Source organism: Dasypus novemcinctus, chromosome 15, assembly GCF_030445035.2.
Source record: "Dasypus novemcinctus isolate mDasNov1 chromosome 15, mDasNov1.1.hap2, whole genome shotgun sequence".
NCBI lineage: Eukaryota > Metazoa > Chordata > Mammalia > Cingulata > Dasypodidae > Dasypus > Dasypus novemcinctus.
The window spans coordinates 99,276,160-99,297,069 of NC_080687.1; the positions used below are offsets into that span (position 1 = coordinate 99,276,160).

At 38.9% G+C, this 20,910-nt stretch overlaps 1 protein-coding gene across 10 annotated transcripts in view; it reads right to left on the reverse strand.

Moving 5' to 3' along the window:
* Nucleotides 1-20,910, reverse strand: part of CAB39L (calcium binding protein 39 like) — a 428,008-nt gene that overhangs the window by 117,826 nt on the left and 289,272 nt on the right. The window contains exon 1 of one of the 10 annotated variants that reach the window (XM_071208294.1): nt 1,300-1,724. The exons of the other annotated variants lie outside the window; for them this stretch is intronic. The gene's annotated coding sequence lies outside the window, so the exon portion shown is untranslated. Of the gene's footprint in view, nt 1-1,299; nt 1,725-20,910 lie in introns of those variants that run through there. 10 annotated transcript variants of the gene reach the window in all.

The window sequence follows — 20,910 nt, forward strand, 5'->3', positions numbered from 1 at the left end:
TACAGAAGCAAAAGTTGCTTTGTAAAATGATCTCTTTTGCATTTACTTTTGACTTTAAGTACAAGAGTGGTCCCCAAAAAAAGGTTTCTACAAACCAGCTGAGTTTCTTCTTATACATAGGTCAACAGGATAAAAACTCAAACAAAACCCCACAAAACCCCATAAAACAAAACCTGTTCTACAGGCTTCTGTACACATAGAGGAAATTTTAGAGAAAGTACAGCCATTTTATAATATGTCTAAGATACAAATCCTTTTAATTTTTTACTGCTGAAGTTTTCATTTCAGTTAAGTCATACTGTCTTAAAGGACTTCTATGAATCTATAGGCAAGGACATATTTCTTGAGGCTGCCAGAGAGATTAATACACACTTGGCTCGGCCTGGTGTGTCTTTATGCAACCACTCCATTTAGCAGCTAACAATATATACTTCCTCCCTCTCATAGAAGAATGACCACATGCCTTACATCCATGCCTTTAAAAAGATATAAAAATTAGCATACGATCTCCTTTGTTAAGACTGCACAAATAAAATTTTATTAGAATGTGAAAAGATATTTTAAAACTTTACCTCGTACACTTTTCTGCAACTGGTCATAACAGTTTTCCAACAAAAGAGCAATACCATGAGAGTTTGGTATTAACTACAAGAACAAAATAACTGCTTCATTCGTTAACTTAGAAATCTATATGTATGAATTTTGTATCAAATGGTAAATATGAGAGGTAGATTACCTAATTATTATTTTCATTGCAGGACTTTTTAAAAAGTCAGGTGTCACTTAGTAGAGCTAACAGAAGCATTCAACATTTAAATTACATATTAATGGTATCATTAACATTCTTTATTTGAATAATAAGGGGATGCTGCCAATTTATAATAATGTATAATACCAAGCATTGTAATGATAATTTTTAATGAACTGACAATACACAGAATGAAATAACTTCTGAATTTTCATACAGTTGAAAGAGAAACATGAAAAATGGTATACTGCCACAATTGTATTTTTGGAAACTCTTTGTAAATAAAAACCCATTTCCAAAATAAGATATTCCAAGGACACAGAATAGTTGGTAATGACTCAAGTGCCTCAGGCAACAGAGAAGTATTGTTTTGCAGTTGTTTTTTCAAACCTCTCCTAGTAACAGCAGTTAGTCATGCACAAAGCAACAAGGTAACATCATGGTTTAGAATGAACATATAAGCAACAACGGCAAAACCTCAACTAAATCTAAAGTTTGCCATCTGAATTCCATTTATATGAACTGGTAAAGGTAACCAGGTTGCTACTCACCAAATGTTATAGGAACGCCCAGGCTGGTCTAAGCAACAAAAAGTAGACACATGGTGAGGTGCTGAAGACAGCTCTCTCTTAGTTTCAAAGCACTTTAAATGAAGTAGCCTTTATCTTCCGTTTAATAGAGGTTGCCCACTATTACCAAAGTCGGGCAGAGAAAAAGAGTTTCCACAACTGCAGCTTGACTTGCTGTCTCTCTCTTTGAAGAGTAACAGTTACCTCCGGAAAACTTTAGCAGAAAATGATCACTGGAACACACAGAGCAGCTGTAAATTTCCACTCTCCTTGCTCGCTCTCAGATTCCAAGCCTTGCTTGTCTTTTAATCTGTCACAGGCAGCTCTGTTTCTGGTCAAACCAGCTTGCTTATGCGTGCTCACTCTCTCTCTTTTAGATACGTACCACATAGTCACATAGCTCAGCTCCCTCTGTTTCTTCCTTCCTCCCAATCATGCAACGTCACAAGAATGTGTATAAAGCAATTAAGCTAAGGCAAAATAAACTCCGGACCATATATATATATATCTAAGGATAAAGACATTCTTTTCCTCATCATTTCTACCCCCCTGAAGTCCTGTTATACTTGTTTATGCATGGGTTTTGTTAGTTGGTTAAACTGCCCTGACCATCTTGTTTAAAGGTTTCTAACAAAGGCAAAATGATAGTGATAACATTTTCAACTACTAATTGGTTAACTCCTTAGGGAAAATACTATTCCTAATCACAATAAAGAAGTGCAGCAAGTAAATACTCAAGTATTACAAATTTAACCTTATGGATTCAAAAGCAAGAAAAATTTTAGAATTACCAAGTATTCATAATTTATTTCATTGGTAAAGAAAGCTGTTGTGTTTTTTTTCCCCTTTGAAGTATTATTGGTCAGGATATATAATACCTCTTCAATGAGAATTTAAAAAGCTAAAGCCTATATGAATCTTATTTTTTCATGATTATACACATAATATTATGGAGTAAAATCTTAAGATTATGGATCTCTCTGAAAGGTTTGAGGATGAGGCATTAGGTGGAATGCTGAGTGGGAGGGGTGCTGACAGGTTTAGATGGAATTTGTAGGAGTTTTTGGAATTAGGAGACAATGTACCCAGTTTAGAACATGCGCTGGCTCTGTGAAAGTGTTAGTCAGCCTGCTGTGGAGTTCTACTCCAGGTCCTCAGCCCCAAAGACTTTTAGGTTCTCCATCTCCAAGTATGTGTTTCCAATCAAAATTCTTGGGCCCTTCTTCTGCTGACAGAACTTCCATGAATTGACAGAAATTATTAAGTAACACAATCTTACACTCTGCAGAACTAAAATCTTTCTAAAAATATGAGCTTAAGTAAAGTAAAACATATTTGTAAATAGTTGCTTATAACCCTTAGGAAAAATAAGTAAATAAAGATTGGCCTTAAAATATATATTTCTTAATGTGGTTCACTTAAAGTAGACTTTTAATGGGAAGTGGATTTGGCCCAATGGTTAGGGTGTCCGCCTACCACATGGGGAGGTCCATGGTTCAAACCCCGGGCCTCCTTGACCCATGTGATGAGCTGGCCCATGCGCAGTGCTGACGCGCGCAGGAAGTGCCATGCCACGCAAGGGTGTTCCCCGCCTAAGGGAGCTCCACGCGCAAGGAGTGCGCCCTGTAAGGAGAGCTGCCCAGCGCAAAAAAAGTGCAGCCTGCCCAGGACTGGTGACGCACACATGGAGAGCTGATGCAGTAAGATGATGTAGCAAAAAGAGACACAGATTCCAGGTGCCGCTGACAAGAATACAAGTAGACACAGAGGAACACACAGTGAATGGACACAGAGAGCACACAACCGGGGAGGTGGGGGTGCGGGGGAGGGGAGATAAATAAATCTTAAAAAAAAAATAGACTTTTAAAATTTGAATATACTATATGGTGATTTGGTTACTTCTTAACACCTAAAGAAATAGGGATCAAAGAAAGTAAAAGACTAGTCTGCCAATTATTCTTTCAATTAATGGTTTATTAAAAATCAGAATTTTATTCCCTATTTTTAAAGACATGCTAAATGGATATTATCCTAAATCACTAAGTATACTCCTGGGTCTGAGATTTTCCCAACACTGAGTGATGGTATAATTGAAACAATTTAGGATTTCTTTTTTTTTTTAAAGATTTCTTTTTTTAAAATTTATTTCTCTCCCCTTCCCCCCCTCCCCCCAGTTGTCTGCTCTCTGTGTCCATTTGCTGTGTGTTCTTCTGTGACTTTTTCTATCCTTATCAGGGGCACCAGGAATCTGTGTTTCTTTTTGTTACATCATCTTGTGTCAGCTCTCGGTGTGTGCGGCGCCATTCTTGGGCAGGCTGCACTTTCTTTCATGCTGGGCGGCTCTCCTTATGGGGCGCACTCCTTGCGCATAGTGCTCCCCTACACGGGGGACACACCTGCGTGACAGGGCACTCCTTGAGCACATCAGCACTGTGCATGGGCCAGCTCCACACAGGTCAAGGAGGCCCAGGGTTTGAACCAGGGACCTCCCATGTGGTAGGCGGATACCGTATCCATTGGGCCAAGTCCGCTTCCCCAATTAAGGATTTCTAAGGGTAGCTTGTAGAATAACAAAGTTCATTTTTTTGGAAGTTACCTTAAAATTGGAAGACTTTCTGTCAATCTATGCTGAATTCAAAGATACAAAATAAAAACAAAGAACTTTAAAAAATCACTAATAAGACAGTCAACATATAATAGCATGTATGGGGAGATGGACTTGGCTCAATGGATAGGGCATCTGCCTATCACATGGGAGGTCCGCTGTTCAAACCCAGGGCCTCCTTGACTGGTGTGGAGCTGGCCCACAGGTAGTGCTGATGCGTGCAAGGAGTGCTGATGCGCGCAAGGAGTGCCATGCCACGCAGGGGTGTCCCCCATGTAGGGGAGTCCCATGCACAAGGAGTGTGCCCTGCAGGGAGAGCCACCCAGCATGAAAGAAAGCGCAGCCTGCCCAAGAATGGCGCCACACACAAGGAGAGCTGACACAAGATGATGCAACAAAAAGAAACACAGATTCCTGGTGCCATTGATAAGGATAGAAGTGGTCACAGAAGAACACACAGTGAATGGACAGAGAGCAGACAATGGGGGGGGGGAGGGAGAGAAATAAATAAATAATAAATCTTAATTAAATAAAATAAACATTAATTTTTTAAAAAATAATAATAGCATGTATATTTATTTATTTTTAAATCCTACAAAATACCACTTAAAAAATTACTCCAGTGTACAACCATTAAACAACATTTAAAAAGAGACACACAAAGAAATCACAAAAAGTGGCCATATATTAAGCCATAAAGAAATCACAAAGAAATAAAACTAGAACTTAATTTTTAAAAATTTCTTATTTTTGCAGATAAGAAAATGTTTTCTTTCAAAAAACCTTATTAATATTTGGAAATTAAATAAAAAATAACCTGACTCTAAAATTTACGTGGCTAGAGAAGAATTAAAAGCACAGTTATAAGAACTTCTGTTTCAGGATATGAAGGAGTTATAACAGGGATTGGATTTACCCTCCTGTTCATATAATTAAACAACTGGGAAAAATATTTTTAGACACTGCACAACAGACAGAGAAACCCAGTAATCCCTAAGATAAGGGAAACAAACAAGGAAAAGCCCTCAATTATCCCAGGTTGCAAAGCAAGTAGGGAGTGAGGCACAAAATGGAACCTGCCAAGCTACCTGAGTTGAGGAAAAAGAACTGAGAATTCAGGGAAGCAGTTATTCCTAGAATGTGCATGGCAGAGTACCAGACAGGAAAGAGTTGCGAGGAGAGCCCTGGAGATCTGCAGAGGGTTCTCCTCAAGACTTTAACTGAGAACCGAACAGTACACCTGTGTGAGAACATTCCTCAAGGCCAAGGAGAGAACCACTGCTAAGAAGAGTGAACTTACTGGTATTCTACGATAGAACTATTGTGACTAGTAATGGAAGAAACTGTAGCATTGATGTGGAGAAAGTGGCCATGGTTAGTTGCTGAGGGCAAGGAGAGGGAAGACGAGATGAGATATGGGGGCATTTTAGGGACTTGGAGATGTCTTAAATGATATTTCAGGGTCAGATGCTGGACATTATATATCCTGCCATAACCTACTGAATGACTGGGGGAGAGTTTACATTGTCTATAGTTACATAGACATGTGGTGCAGCAGTGCTCCAAATGTTCTTATCAACTGAAATGAATGTGCCACAGTGATGAAAGAGATTGCTGATGTGGGAGGAATGGGGAAGGGGTTATGTGGGGTATGTGGGTACCTCTTATATTTTTTAATGTAACATTTTTTTGTGATCTATGTATGTATCTTTTTAAAAAAGACAAAAAAAATTCCCAGTACTCACACAGGATTTAAGATAGTTGATGTTCCCAATAGCCAGTGTGGAGAAATCTCATTATACAGGACATTGAGCTTAATACTCAAAAGGATATTTGCCTTAGAAGTGGAGGCAGATTAGCCATAAAGGTTGTTCTGATCTGACCTAACAGTTTAAAAGTAACATTTGAAAGGTTCAAACTCTTTAAAAATATCTTAACTGCATCTTAGAATGAAGTTCAAATACACTTAAAGGAACTGAAAAGAAGTACAAATAAACAAAACTATGACATAACAACATAAAATTTCACAATGTCTGACATCTAGTAAAAAATTAGAGGCATGCAAAGAGGTAGGAAAATACAATTCACACTAAGGGTTAAAATCAATCAATAGAAAAAGTCTCAGAAATGGCACAGATAATAGAAGTAGTACACAAAGATATTAAAACAACTATTATAAATATACTCCATAGGTTCAAGAATGTATAAGAAAGCAAAAGTATATTAATGAGAGATATAGAAGACATTAGAAAGACTTAAATCAATTCTCTAGAGATAAAACCATAATTCGTGAGATAAAGTTACACCATATGGAATGAACAGAAGATTGGATGGTACAGAAGAAAAGATTAATGAACTTGAAACACAGCAAAAGAAGTTATCAAAATGAGACACAGAGAAAAAAAACCAACAAAAAAGAACAGAACATTCCTGAACTCTGGGAAAACTTCAAACAGCCTATTATGCATATCATTTGAGTCCCAAAAGGAGAGGAGAGAAAAGGAAGAATAAAAATAAATGTTTGAAGAAATAATAGCTGAAATGTTTCCAAATTTGATTAAAATTAAAATCCATAGCTCTAAGAAGCTCAATAAACCCCTACCACAAGAAGCATAAAGAAAACTACACCAAGACACATCAAAATAAAATTCCTTAAAACGAGTGATAAGAGCACTTTGAGGGGGGAAAAAAAAAGACACACATAGGAGAACAAAGATAAAAATGAGAGCAAACTTCTCATCAGAAACAATGCAAGTTAAATAACATCTTCAAAGTAAAGTGTCAATTTCTCTCTCAAAAATGAAATCATAGAATGTTAAAAGAATTAATCACCAATAGGTTAGCATTAAAGAAATGTTAGAGATCCTTTATTCACACACACACATGCACACATATACACACACACACACAATATTATACTAGATGGAAATCTTCACAAAGGAATTAAGAGCACCAGAAATAATAAACATAGATAAATATAAAATATTTTTTTTTTACTTTTAAAATCCCTTGAAAACATAATTTATTTTTAAAGCAAAAATAACAATATATTCTAGGGTTTGTGACATATGCAGAAGCAAAATGTATTGCAATAAAAGCACAAAGGCCAAGAGAGGGAGAATGGAAGTATGTGCTTGAAGGTAGACTGTGAGAAGTTAAACATGTGTGTTACAAAATCTAAAGTAACCACTAACCAACCAAACAAAATACCCAAAGAGATATTGCTAATGCACCAAGATTTTTAAAAATGAAATAATAAAAAATACCTGTATTAGTTAGCTAAAGGGGTGCTGATGCAAAATACTAGAAACCTGTTGGCTTTTATAAATGGTATTTATTTGGGGTAAAACCTTATAGATATTAGGTTCTAAAGCATAGGTTACTTCTTTTACTAAAGTTTATTTTCACGTGTTGGAGCAAGATGGCTGCCAACGTCTGCCAGGGTTCAGGTTTTCAAGGTTTTTCTTTTTCAGGTTTTACTTTTTTCTGGGCTTAGGGTTCCTCTCCCTGGGGCTTGTTTTTTGTTTGTTTTTCTGGGTGCTTATCTACCAGGGCTCCAGGTTAAGACTTCAGCATCAAATTCCAACATCAAGACTCCAACATTAAAAACCCTGCATCAAAAAGCTCCAACTCTGTCCTTTGCCATGCCTTTTATCTGTGAGTCCTCACCCAGTGGGGACTCAACACCCAACTAATGTGGCCTAATTAAAGCCCTAATTATAATTTAATCACACCCAGGTACAGACCAGTTTACAAACATAATCCAATATCTATTTTGGAATTCATAACTATATCAAACAGCTACACTCCACCCTCTGAATTCCAAAAAGACGTTACAATATTAAAACAAATCTTAAATCAGTAACAATGCAAGTACTAAATTATATCACAATCAGTTTCAAGAAATACAGTTTGTTTTGGGGCAAAGTCCTGCCTGGATGCAGACTTCTGAAATTACAAAACAATTTATCTGTTTCCAATAACAAATGGGCAGAAAAAGGATAAACATTTTCATTACAGTAAAGAGAAATTAGGAGGGAAACATGAGTCATGGGTTCTCTATGGTTCAGTAAACCTGCAGGGCATTTTCTATTTGATTTTAAAGTTTGAGAGGTATTCTTAAGAAGATGGTTTCTTCTCGTTGGGGCCACATGGGGACCCACTGTTTCCATTACTATGCCCACTGGTCATTGTCTTGGTTCCACCCTCATCAAGCTTCTGGATGTTAACCAAGCTCCAGACTTTACTCTCAAAGAAGACTGGGGTGATTGCCACACTTCACCCAATCTTTGGGTTAGAGTCTTAACCCCCTAGTAGAGTGAGGTGAGGGCAACATCCATCTTAACCTTTGGCATACAGGCCCACCCCTCTCAGAGCACTGAGTTGACTATCTGGCCTTCTCTAATCCATGGGGGACAGGCACACTCCTCTCAGATTTATGGGGTGCTGATCTTAACCACCCAAATCCTTGAGTACTGTGCTCCACCCTCTCTGTACCTTGGGGTTGCAAAACTCTCCCTGAACATTGAGTAGGAACATCCACTCTCTTCAACTGCTGAGCCAAACTCACTTTTCCTGTACACATGGGTGGGATTTCTTTCTTGGCTTAAGGCAATGTTTTAATTTCAGATCTTAGATTCCATGGTTTTCTTATTGAAGTTGTTTCCTTTTCAATCTCTCTTTTCCTTCACGCTGACAATGGTTTTGTTTATACAGCTCTCTCAAAAAGTTTGTTGGTTTAGCATGCAGGAAGTAGGCATCTAAGCCATCAGACAGTAAGACTTTCTATAAGTCTTTCCAACATAATTGCATCTTCAATCTTTTTTTTTAATAAAGTGAAAGTAAAATCACTGAATTGAATACAATCAAAGGGGTATCACACCCAGAGGAACAGACCAGTTTACAAACATTATCAATATTTCTTTGGAATTTATAAATAATATCAAACTGCCACACTAAGTGTCCATCAGTCAGTGAATGGATAAATAAAAGTTGATACACACAGTGGAATATTTTTGAGCTGTGAAAAGGAACATTTTGATACATGTGACATGGATTAACCTTGAAGACATCATGTTGAGTGAAATAAGGCAGACACAGGACACATATTGTATGATCTCACAGATGTGAAATAATTACACTAAGCAAATTCATGGAGTCAGAAACCTGAATACCAGGGACAAAGGTGGGGCTAGGGAATGAGAGTTAAACATTGGTACAGAGTTTCTGTTTGGAGTGATAGGATAGCTTTGGTAATGGATGGTGGTGATGGTAGCAAAACATTGTAAATATAATTAACACTATTGAATTATATATTTTGAATGTGTTTAAAAGGAGAAATTTTGGGTGGTGTCTGTTACTAGAATTAAAATCACATATTAAAATACCTATAGGACTGTACTGCTCAGAGAACCCTAGTGTAGACTGTGGCCTCTAGTTAACATCACAATTACAATAATGTCTCATCTACAGTAGCAAGGGTGCCATGCTAATGCAAAATGTTAATGGGGATGTGTACACGGAAACTCCTTTCATGGTTTTTCTGTAAACCTTCATCTTTAGTAATAAAAAACACAACTATAGAACTAGGAAATCTATTTCACAGATGAAGATACCTAAATTTTAAAGAAATGACAAATAATAAATTTCAGGGACAGAACAAACTATCCCCCTACTTCCATACCTTCACGGTAAACATAAGAATCACAACAATATGATCCAATAAACTCAAAACTATATATTGAAATCATATTTGATATTTGGAACATTGTGATTAGTTTTTAGAACTTTATCTTACATGTGGGGTGTCCTACTTTTTGTTTAATCTTGATTCACAAGTTCCAAGTTTAGTTAATTCTCCAATGGGGCATTTTCATCTGGGAGCTTGATTTCTAAAGGCTTGCAATTGACAGAATCAGTTTGTTTGTGTGTGTCCAACAGTTAAGTTTTCAGCATAACTCTCTCATCTAGCATTTTGCTATAAGCTGCAAGCAGAAGCCAAGCCATGTTCTCCAGGTTTACTTTGGAAATTTTTTCAGCTAAATGCTCAGGCTTGCTATTTTCAAATTTTGCTTTCCATAAAGCACCAGGAGTTAATCTTGCTAAGTTTTCTGCACTTTAAAACATGGATGGCCTTTCCTCCAGTTTCTAATAATAGTTTCATAATTTACTTTTAAGGCATCATAAAAAGTTTCTTTAGCATCTATATTGCTGCCAACAGTTTCTTCAAAGCAATCTAGGCTTTTTCTATCAAGCATTTCACAATTCCTCCAAACAATACCCCTTACCCATTTATAAAACTGCTCCAGCATTTTGGTAATTGCAAAAGCATTACCCCACTCCTGGTACCAAATTCTATATGAATCAGCCAAAGGGGTGCCGATGCAAAATACCAGAAGCCTGTTGGCTTTTATAAAGGGCATTTATTATTTGGGGTAGAACCTTACAGACACCAGGCCATAAAGCATAGGTTACTTTCCTCACCAAAGTTTATTTCCTCATGTCGGAGCAAGGTGGCTGCCAACATCTGCCAGGGTTCAGGCTTCCAGGGTTCCTCTTCCCAAGTCTTGCTTCTTTCTGTGCTCAGGGTTCCTCTCTTCCCAGAGTTTGCTTCTTTTCAGGCTTAGGTTACCTCTCCCAGGGTTCACTTCTCTTTCCACTGTGTGCTTACTTCTGGGGCTCCAGCTTAAGACTTCCACATAAAACTCCAACATCAAGACTCCAACATTAAGAACCCTGCATCAAAAAGCTCTGTCTCTGTCTTTGGCCATGCCATTTATCATCAGTAGGGTGTGGCCTAATTAAAGCCCTAATTATAATTTAATCATGCTCAGGTACAGAGACCAGTTTATGAACATAATCCAGTATCTATTTTTGGAATTCATAACTGTATCAAACTGCTACAATACCCAACACAAAAGAAGGCAGAAAAAGTAGAAAAGGGGAGCAAAAAGACAGAACAGATAAATAGAAAATAAATACCAAGATGGTAGATTTAAATTCAACATTCTCAGTAATCTCACTAAATGTAAATGATCTAAACACCCAGTTTTAGTTTCCTAGCTACTATAATAAATACTATACAATGGGTTGGCTTAACAACAGGAATTAATTGGCTTACAATTTCAGAGGCTAGAAGGCTTTCTTCCTCTCTTGGTCTACATCTTCTGGCTGGCCAGCAATTTTGGGAGTTTCTTGGTTTTTCTGTCCCATTGCAAGGCACATGGTGGATTCTTCTTTATCTTCTGTGTTCCATCGACTTCCAGCTTCTGACTGCTCCCCATGGCTTCTCTTCCTGTGTCCAGTTTCATTTGCTATTGAACTTCAGCCATATTGGATTAAGACCCACCCTCATTCAATTTGGGCACAACTTAATTAATATCTTCAAAGACCTTATTTACAAATGGTTCGCACCCACAGGACAAGAGATGGGACCTAAACAAGTCTTTTGTGGGGGACATGATTCAACCCCCAACACACACCAATTATAAATGAGATATAGTCAGATTGGACAAAAAAACACAAGCTCTAACTACATGTTGTATAAAAAAAAAACCACTTTAACAGATAGAGTAAAAGTAAAAGGGTGGAGGGAAGCGGACTTGGCTTAACGGTTAGAGTGTCCCTCTACCACATGGGAGATCCATGGTTCAAACCCAGAGACTCCTTAACCTGTGTGGAGCTGGCCCACATGCAGTGCTAATGTGTGCAAGGAGTGCTGTGCCACGCAGGGGTGTCCCCCTGTGTAGGAGAGCCCCACATGCAAGGAAAGCACCCCGTAAGGAGAGCTGCCCAGTGCAAAAGAAAGTTCAGCCTGCCCAGGACTGGCGCTGCACACACGGAGAGCTGATGCAGCAAGATGACGCAACAAAAAAGAGACATGGATTCCCAGTGCTACTGACAAGAACAGAAGAACACACAGCGAATGGACACAGAGAACAGACAACTGGGGTGGCGGTGGGGGGAGGAAGGGAAGAGAAATGGAAAAAAAAAAGTAAAAGGGTGGAGAAAGATTTACCTTGCAAACACTACTCAAGAAAGGTCTTTTAAACAATTTATCATTATGGCTCATAAATTTTAATATATTCAATGTGTTTTAGTCAATTATAGATTTTTTTTTCAGTTAGTCAAATCTATTTAAAAATCTGGTTTGCCAACTTAGCATTTTCCTCCAGCTCAGAGAGCAGAAACCTTCACAGGCTTCACAATCTTTTGTTTAGGTGCTGCCTTTGTGGGAGCCTTAGCAGCAGCCATTGCTGTCTTTTTAGGTGCCTGCTTAGTCTTTTTTGCTTCTTTGGCAGCCCTGAAAGCTTGTTCTCGCTGAGCCTTTCTTTTTTTTTTTTTTTAAAGATTTATTTCTCTCCCCTCCTCCGCCCCCCGGTTGTCTGTTCTCTGTGTCTATTTGCTGTGTCTTCTTTGTCCACTTCTGTTGTTGTCAGCGGCATGGGAAGCTGCATCAGCTCTCCGTGTGTGTGGCACCATTCCTGGGCAGGCTGCACTTTCTTTCGCGCTGGGTGGCTCTCCTTATGGGGAGCACTCCTTGTGTGTGTGGCTCCCCTACATGGGGGAGCCCCCTGCGTGGCAGGGCAGTCCTTGAGTGCATCAGCACTTCTTGCATGCATCAGCGCTGCTCAAGGGCCAGCTGCACACGGGTCAAGGAGGTCCAGGGTTTGAACCGCGGACCTCCCATGTGGTAGATGGACGACCTAACCACTAGGCCAAGTCCGCCGCCATCACTGAGCCTTTCTAACTCCTGGTTTCTGATTCCTCTTGGCCATAATATTGGCAAGGATGCACCAGTGATAGCCCTCTGAAATTTGACTGTACGGTGAGTTCTCTTTTTTTGAATTTCTTCTGATTGTCCCTTTTTATGCTTTCTTCTGTAGAGGACAGTCCAATTTATCTGCTGAGGGTTCCTCTTGGAAAGGAACGCTGATTCACATTTTGCATTAAGAAACTGGAAAACCTTCCTGTTGGTCCTGGCATAGCATGTCCCATGTCCAGGATAGATCTTGTACCCCCTGAAACTGCAGAGTTCGACCTTCATGGTTATGGATGCTGAGGAACAAGGAGATGGCAAAGAGCTACAGATTTATTTTTGATGCTGTCCTAGCCTGGGTTTCCTGGAAACTAGGATCTGAGACAGAATGCTTAAGGGATATAATTTAATAAGAAATCAAACCACAAGGAGCAGGAGTGAGGAATAAGAGGAGTAAAACAGGAGGGAAAACAAAATGACAATGCATAATCAAGCCGACCACCTGTTTAATCTGTCAGACAGACTCTCCTAAAACCATATAAACTACATCTCAGGACCATCCCTAGGGTGAGGGGTAGAGAGGAAAAGAGGAGAAAGAATTTGTCCACTGGCTTCCATTTCCCATTGAGCAGAGGCTGGCCCAAAACTAAACATCTCTAATAGCATATTAAAATGATGATATATATACTTTATCATTCAATATACCTAATACAGATTCAAATAGCAATACCAGAATTACTAACACTAAAACTAGTGAATAAAGTTAAAAGAATTCTTTGGAGTTAACTTCTAATTTAGCTTTCAATGAATGAACTTTCATTAGGTTAGTAAATCCTAATGATAAAATGTTGAATTATTTTACCTGTTACAAACAAAACTTGTACTTTACATTGTTAACTCAAAATGGACAGAAATTTCATATAAGACTAATTTCTTTATTCTTACACAAAGATTTTAAGATGCTGTGACTTAATGGAGTTAATTGTCTCAGCTATTGAGAAAAGTTACAGAGACAGAGTTAACAATGTGTATATCACATACAGACGAAGTTTTGATCAAATGAAATCATGGTGGACTAAATAAGCATAAATAAACAGTGCATTCACCCCAGCTAAAACTTATTTACTTGTTGCATCCAGCTCCAAAATCTGTGTTGGTGACTTGATTCTTAATCAAGTGCGAGGAAGCTCCTTATGGTCTAGCATCCTATGCTCAATTATAAATTTAACCACCCCCAAAACATCTAATAAACAAGGCAAAGGGAAAACAGGATACCAGCAATAAGGATTCCCGTGTGAAAAAGGGGAGATGAAGAAACACCAATCTTGAATATAAAATATAACCTGATGGGCAGGAATGGCAAGCTCCAGAACTGGGAAGGGTAATGAGCTCCCTAATTACCAAGCTGAAGGCCCCTGGTTCTAATCTCTGGGAGAGTCTCCCTCCCAATTTTCTTCCAACACCAAATTCAAGAGGGGCATTGAGGATAGTTTCCTGACTGGGAGCTTTACTACTGAAGCAAGTCCTTTATTTTGGGGTCTAATTTAGGGGCCTGGGATTGCCAGGGGTTGGGAAATCACAAGCCCTTATACCTCAGGCTTGAATTCAGCAGTGCAACTGCCTTAGATTGTCAACTGCTTTCTTTTAAAATCGATTTTGTTGATACACATTAATAAAACATACAATTCATCCAAAGTGTACAATCAGTGGTATCTGGTATAATCACACAGTTGTGCATTCATCACTTCAATCCTTATTAGAGTATTTTCACTATTTCAATAATAATAATAATAAACAAAAACCAGACAAATGAACAAGAAAATGCTTCACCTATCAATCTGTTTTCCCCGCTGTTTCCTAGGTATTTAGGTCTTTTTGTTGCTATTGTAAATGGAATTTTTTTCCCTGTCTTTCTTGTCAGATTGTTCAATAATAGCATACAGAAACATTACTGATTTTTGCATGTTGACCTTGTATCCTGCCACATTGCTGAACTCATTTATTAGCTCAAATAGTCATGTTGTAGACATTTCAGAATTTTCTAAATATAGGACCATGTCATCCGCAAATACTGAGAGTTTTACCCCCTTTTTTCCTATTTGGATGCCTTTTATCTTTTCTCTCGTCTAATTACTCTAGCTAGAATGTATAGTGCAACATAGAATAACAATGGTGACAGTAGGCATACTTGCCTTGTTCTCAATCTTAGAGGGAAAGTTCTCAATCTTTCCCCACTGAGTACATTGTTGGCTGTGGGTTGTTTTTGTTTTTGTCTTCTTTTTTTTTTTGTCTTTATTTTTTTAATATTACATTAAAAAAATATGGGGTCCCCATATACCCCCCACCCCCCTCACCCCACTCCTTCCCGCATAGCAACAATCTCTTCCATCATCATGAGACATTCATTGCATTTGGTGAACACATCTCTGAGCACCGCTGCACATCATGGTCAATGGTCCACACCATAGCCCACACTCTCCCACGTTCCACCCAGTGGGCCATGGGAGGACATACAACATCCAGTAACTGTCCCTGCAGCATCACCCAGGACAATTCCAAGTCCCGAAAACACCTCCACATTTCATCTCGTCCTCCCATTCCCCACACCCAGCAGCCACCATGGCCACTTTCTCCACACCAATGCCACATTTTCTTCAATTACTAATCACAATAGTTCATGAATAGAGTATCATTCTATTCATAGGGTGGATTAAGTCCACTCTAATCCATATTCTATTCCTCCATCCTGTGGACATTGGAATGGTTGTGTCCACTCCACATCTATATCAAAAGGGGGCTTAGATTCCACATGGATGCTGGACTGTGGGTTTTTCACATATGCCTTTTATCATATTGAGGAATTTCCCTTCTATTCCTATTTTTCTAAGTGTTTTTATGAAGAAAGGATGCTGGACTTTATTGAATGCCTTTTCTGATTCAATTGAGATGATCATGTGGTTTTTTCCCCCTCAATTTGTTAACATGGTGTACTACATTGATTGACTTTCTTATGTTGAACTAGCCTTGCATACCAGGAACAAATCCCACTTGGTCATGATGTATGTCTTATGATATGCTATTAGATTCTGTCTGCAAGTATTATGCTGAGAATTTTTAATTCATGCTCACTAGAGAGATTGGTCTGTAATTTTCTTTTCTTGTAGTGTATTAGGGTAAGGGTGGCTTCATAAAATGTGTTGGGTAATTTTCCCTCCTCTTCAATATTTTGGATGAGTTTAAACAGAATTGGTGTTAATTCTTTTAGAAATGCTTGGTAGAATTCACCTGTGAAGTCATCTGGTCCTGGCCTTTCTTTGCTGGGGGATTTTTGATGACAGATTCAATTTCCTTAAATGTCATTGGTTTGTTAAGTTCTTGTATTTCTTGTGGCATGAGTGTAGGTTGTGTATTTCTATAAGTTTGTCCATTTCATCTAGGTTGTCTAGTTTGTTGGTGTACAGTTTCTCATAATATCCTCTTATGATCCTTTTTATTTCTGTGGGGTCAGTCATAACTTGTCCCTATCATTTCTGATTGTTTTTGTTTGCATCTTCTTTTTTTCTTTGTTAGTTTAGTTAAGGGTTGTCAACTTTATTGATCTTCTCAATGAGCCAGATTTTAGTTTTGTTGATTTTCCCTATTGTTTTTTTTCTTTTTTTACATATTAAGTATACTTAAATTACATAAATGATATATTAAAAATGTAGGAGATTTCCATATGTCCCACTCTCTACCCCTCCCATACTTTCCCACATTAACAGTATCCTTCATTAGTGTGGTACATTTGTTACAACTGATGAACACATACTGGGACACTGCCAGTAAATATGAATTATAGTTTACATTCTAGTTTAACCTCTCTCCCACACAATTTTATAAGTTATGACAAAATATATAATGACCTGAATCTGTCATTCAGGACAATTCCAAGGTCCCAAAAATGCCCCCATATTATACCTATTTTTCCCCTTTCTCTCCCCTCAGAACCTCCAGTGGCCACTGCCTCCATATCAATGATAAAAGTTCTTCCATTGCTAGAATAACAATAGGTCTATAATAACAGTAAGTTTACTCTAGCCCATCATTAACTCCCCATTCCTGAGGATTCTGGGATGATGATGCCCACTTTGCCTCTAATTGAAGGGGACTTAGATCCTATGAGGCAAATGGATAGGACCATCTTGTGTGCAGTTGTAGATTCTCTGTTCCTTGGGAGGGTCGTTGTACACCATCATCTCCTTGTTAGCTGTCCTGGGTGAGTCCAATGAACTGGAGAGTAGGTGTTCCAACTCTGTTGAGATTCAGGGCCCAACTGACACATGGAAAGTCAAAGATTTAAGTTCTCTTAGACATAAACCTATCAACTCTAGTACTAACTATGTTTTCAAATAGAAGGGGAAGAAAAGTCATGTGTAGGGAAACCACAACTGAGTCCAACTCTGTTGGGGAGCATAAATTCCAAAGTAGGGCCCACGGGCAAGGGTGCCAAACTCTTGAGCTATCTGCCTTGCCTATAATGTCTGGATGTTTCCAGAGCCCTCAGGAGCCTGTTATTTGAGACAACATTTACTGTGGGAGTCAATGAGATCCTGCTGAGAATAACCTCTGGAATGACTCCTAACTCATTTTGAAGTCTCTTAGTCATATAAACTCATTTGTCTTTACCTTTTCCCCCTTTTGGTCAAGGTCTTTCACCGGTTGCATTGCTAGTCGGTGCTTGGCAATAATCCCTTGGTACAAGGGAGGCTCATCTCCAGAAGTCATGTCCCACACTGGGGAGAGGGTAATGCATTCATATGCTGAGTTTGGCTTAGAGAGAGGCCACATTTGAGCAAGAAGGAGGCTCTCAGGAGGTAACTCTTAAGCACCCTATAATACTAGGCTAAGCTTCAATTTCAAAAGAAAAGGTTATTAAGTACAACCATCAATATCAAGGGCCCGTCAATGCTCCATTCTCCTTTACTAGTCACTGCACCAGTACTTGGGGGATTTTTGCTGTCCTATTAGAGAATGTGGCAGAACTCCCCAGGATGGGAATTTGATATTTTTTCAGTTATTGTGTGGCTCTCCACCAACTGTGACAATGCCTCATGAAAACATGAACTCTTTCATATGTCTTATAGGAATGCCCCTGGTGAACCTCCCTTCCCACATCCCCCATCACTGGTACCCTGCACCAATGATCCTCCCCTGTCACAGCTGTAAACCTTTTGTGATCCAAAATTTCTTCAAAAATGAAGCCAACAAAATAACTGAAATTAATAAGAAAGTGAAATAATGAGTTTTAAAAATGACAAAACAAAAAATTTAAAAATTTTGAAGTAATAAAAAATATTGTTTTTTTTTCTGTTTTCAATTTCATTTATTTCTGCTCTAGTCCTTTTTTTTTTTTTTTAAGATTTATTTATTTCTCTCCCCTTCTCCCCGCCCCACCCTGGCTGTCTGTTCTCTGTATCTATTTGCTGCATCTTCTTTGTCCGCTTCTATTGTTGTCAGCAGCAATCTCTGTGTGTGCAGTACCATTCTTGGTCAGGCTGCACTTTCTCTCGCGCTAGGCAGCTTTCCTTACGGGGCGTACTCCTTGCGCGTGGGGCTCCCCTATGCGGGGACAACCCTGCGTGGCAGGGCACTCCTTGCGCGCATCAGCACTGCGCATGGGCCAGCTCCACGCGGGTCAAGGAGGCCCGGGTTTGAACCTTGGACCTCCCATGTGGTGGGTGGACGTCCTAACCACTGGGCCAAGTCCACTTCCCATGCTCTAGTCTTTATTATGTCTTTCTTTCTGCTTGCTTTGGGAATGATTTGCTATTCTTTTTCTAGTTTCTCCAGTTGTTCAGTTAGGTCTTTGATTTTAGTTCTTTCTTCTTTTTTAATATAAACATTTAGGGCTATAAATTTCCCTCTCGAGACTGCCCTTGCTGTATCCCATAAGTTTTTTTAAAAAAAAGATTTATTTATTTCTCTCCCCTCCCCTCCCCACCCCGGTTGTCTGTTCTCTGTGTCTATTTGCTGTGTCTTCTTTGTCCACTTCTGCTATGAGCAGCACGGGAATCTGTGTCTCTCTTTCTTGCATCATCTTGTTGTGTCAGCTCTCTGTGTGTGCGGCACCATTCCTGGGCAGGCTGCACTTTCTTTCGTGCTGGGCGACTCTCCTTATGGGGCACACTCTCCTTGCATGTGGGGCTCCCCTACGCAGCGGACACCCCTGCGTGGCAGGGCACTCTTGCGCGCATCAGCACTGCGCATGGGCCAGCTCCACATGGGTCAAGGAGGCCCGGGGTTTGAACCGTGGACCTCCCATGTGGTAGACGGATGCCCTAACCACTGGGCCAAGTCCACCACCCCCATAAGTTTTGATAAGTTGTGTTCTCATTTCATTTGTCTCATTATATTTACTGACTTCACTTGCAATTTCTTCTTTTCCCCACTGATTATTTAGGAGTATGTTGTTTAGCCTCCACACATTTGTGAATTTATCTCTTTCCAGCCTATTATGGATTTCCAGTTTCATTCCATTATGATCTGAGAAGTGCTTTTATAATTTCAGTCTCTTTATATTAATTGAGAGGTGCATTGTGACTTAACATGTGGTCTATCCTGGAGAAAGTTCCATGGGTACTTGAGAATATAATCTGCTGACCTTGAGTGCACATTCTGTATGTGTTAGGTCTAGTGCATTATCATATTTTTCATGTTCTCTGTTTCCTTGTTGATCTTCTGTCTAGTTTTTCTATCTACTGATGTGAGTGGGGTATTGAGTCTCCAACTATTATCTTAGAGTGTCTATTTCTCCCTTCAGTTTGCCAGAGTTTGTCTCATGTTTTTTGGGGCACCCTGGTTAGGTGTACAGCTATTTATGACTGTTATATCTTCCTGGTGGATTGTCCCTATTATTAATATATAATGGCCTTCTATATCTCATAATTTTTTGCACTTAATGTCTGTTTTGTCTGATATTATTATAGCTGCCCCTGCTCTTTTTTGGTTACTATTTATGTGGAGTGTCTTTTTCCAACTTTTCACTTTCAGTCAGTTTGTATCCCTGGGTCTAAGATGAGTCTCTTGTAAGCAGCATATGGATGGCTCCTGTTTTTTCAATCCATTCCATCAGTCTATATCTTCTGATTGGGGAGTTTAATCCATTCATGTTCAGTGATATTACTGTAAATACATTATTTATTTCCACCATTTTATCCTTTGGTTTTCATATGTCATATCCTATTTTTGTCTGTCTTATTACTCTTTTGGTAACCCTTTCTGCTACCCTTTCTTCAACTCTTCTCCAAGCATCTCTCCCCTGTCTTTTTCTTTCAGGTTCTAAGGCTTCCGTTATTATTACCTGCAAAGGTGGATTTTCTTTTTGCCAACTCTCCTAGTTTCTGCTTGTAAATATTTTAAACTCACCTTCATATTTCAAGGCCAGTTTTGCTAGATAAAGAACTCTTGGCTGGCAGTTTTTCTCTTTCAGTATCCCAACTGTATCATGCCACTGTCTTCTCACCTCCATGGTTTCTGATGAGAAATCATCCTAAGTCTTACTGGACGTCCCTTGTATGTGATAGTTTGCTTCTCCCTTGCTGCTCTGAGAATTTTCTCTTTATCTTTGGCATTCGTCATTCTGAATAGTATGTGTCTTGTAATAGGTCTATTCACATTTATTCTGATTCAGGTTCGTTGCATTTTTTGGACATGTAAGTTCCTTTCTTTTGTGGGAGTTGGGAAATTATCATCTAGTATTTCCTCAAATACTCTTACTGCTCCTTTTCCCTTCTCTTCTCCTTCTGTAACCCCCATGACACATATGTTGTTGCATTTTGTGTCATCTTTCAACTCCCTGAACCCCTGCTCTATTTTTTCCATTCTTTTCTCTCTTCAATTTCAGTTGTTCTATCTTCTGTACATTTATCCTTTCTTCTTTCATTTCCAGTCTGTTGCTGTATGACTTTTATGTGTTTTTTATCTCATCTATCATGTTTTTCATGCCCATGAGCTCTGTTAGTTTTTTTTTTTTCAGTTTTTCAAATTCTTTATGCTCATGCAGTGTTCTCTTGATGGCCTTTATCTCTTTAGCTATATTGTCTTTCAACTCAATTTGATTTTAGATATTTGTGTGCATCTCTCTGATTAGTTATCTCAAATCCTGCGTCACTTCTGGGGCTTTGATATATTGCTTTTCTTGGGCCATTTCTTCCATTTTCTTAGTATAGCTTGTAATTTTTTGCTGATGTTT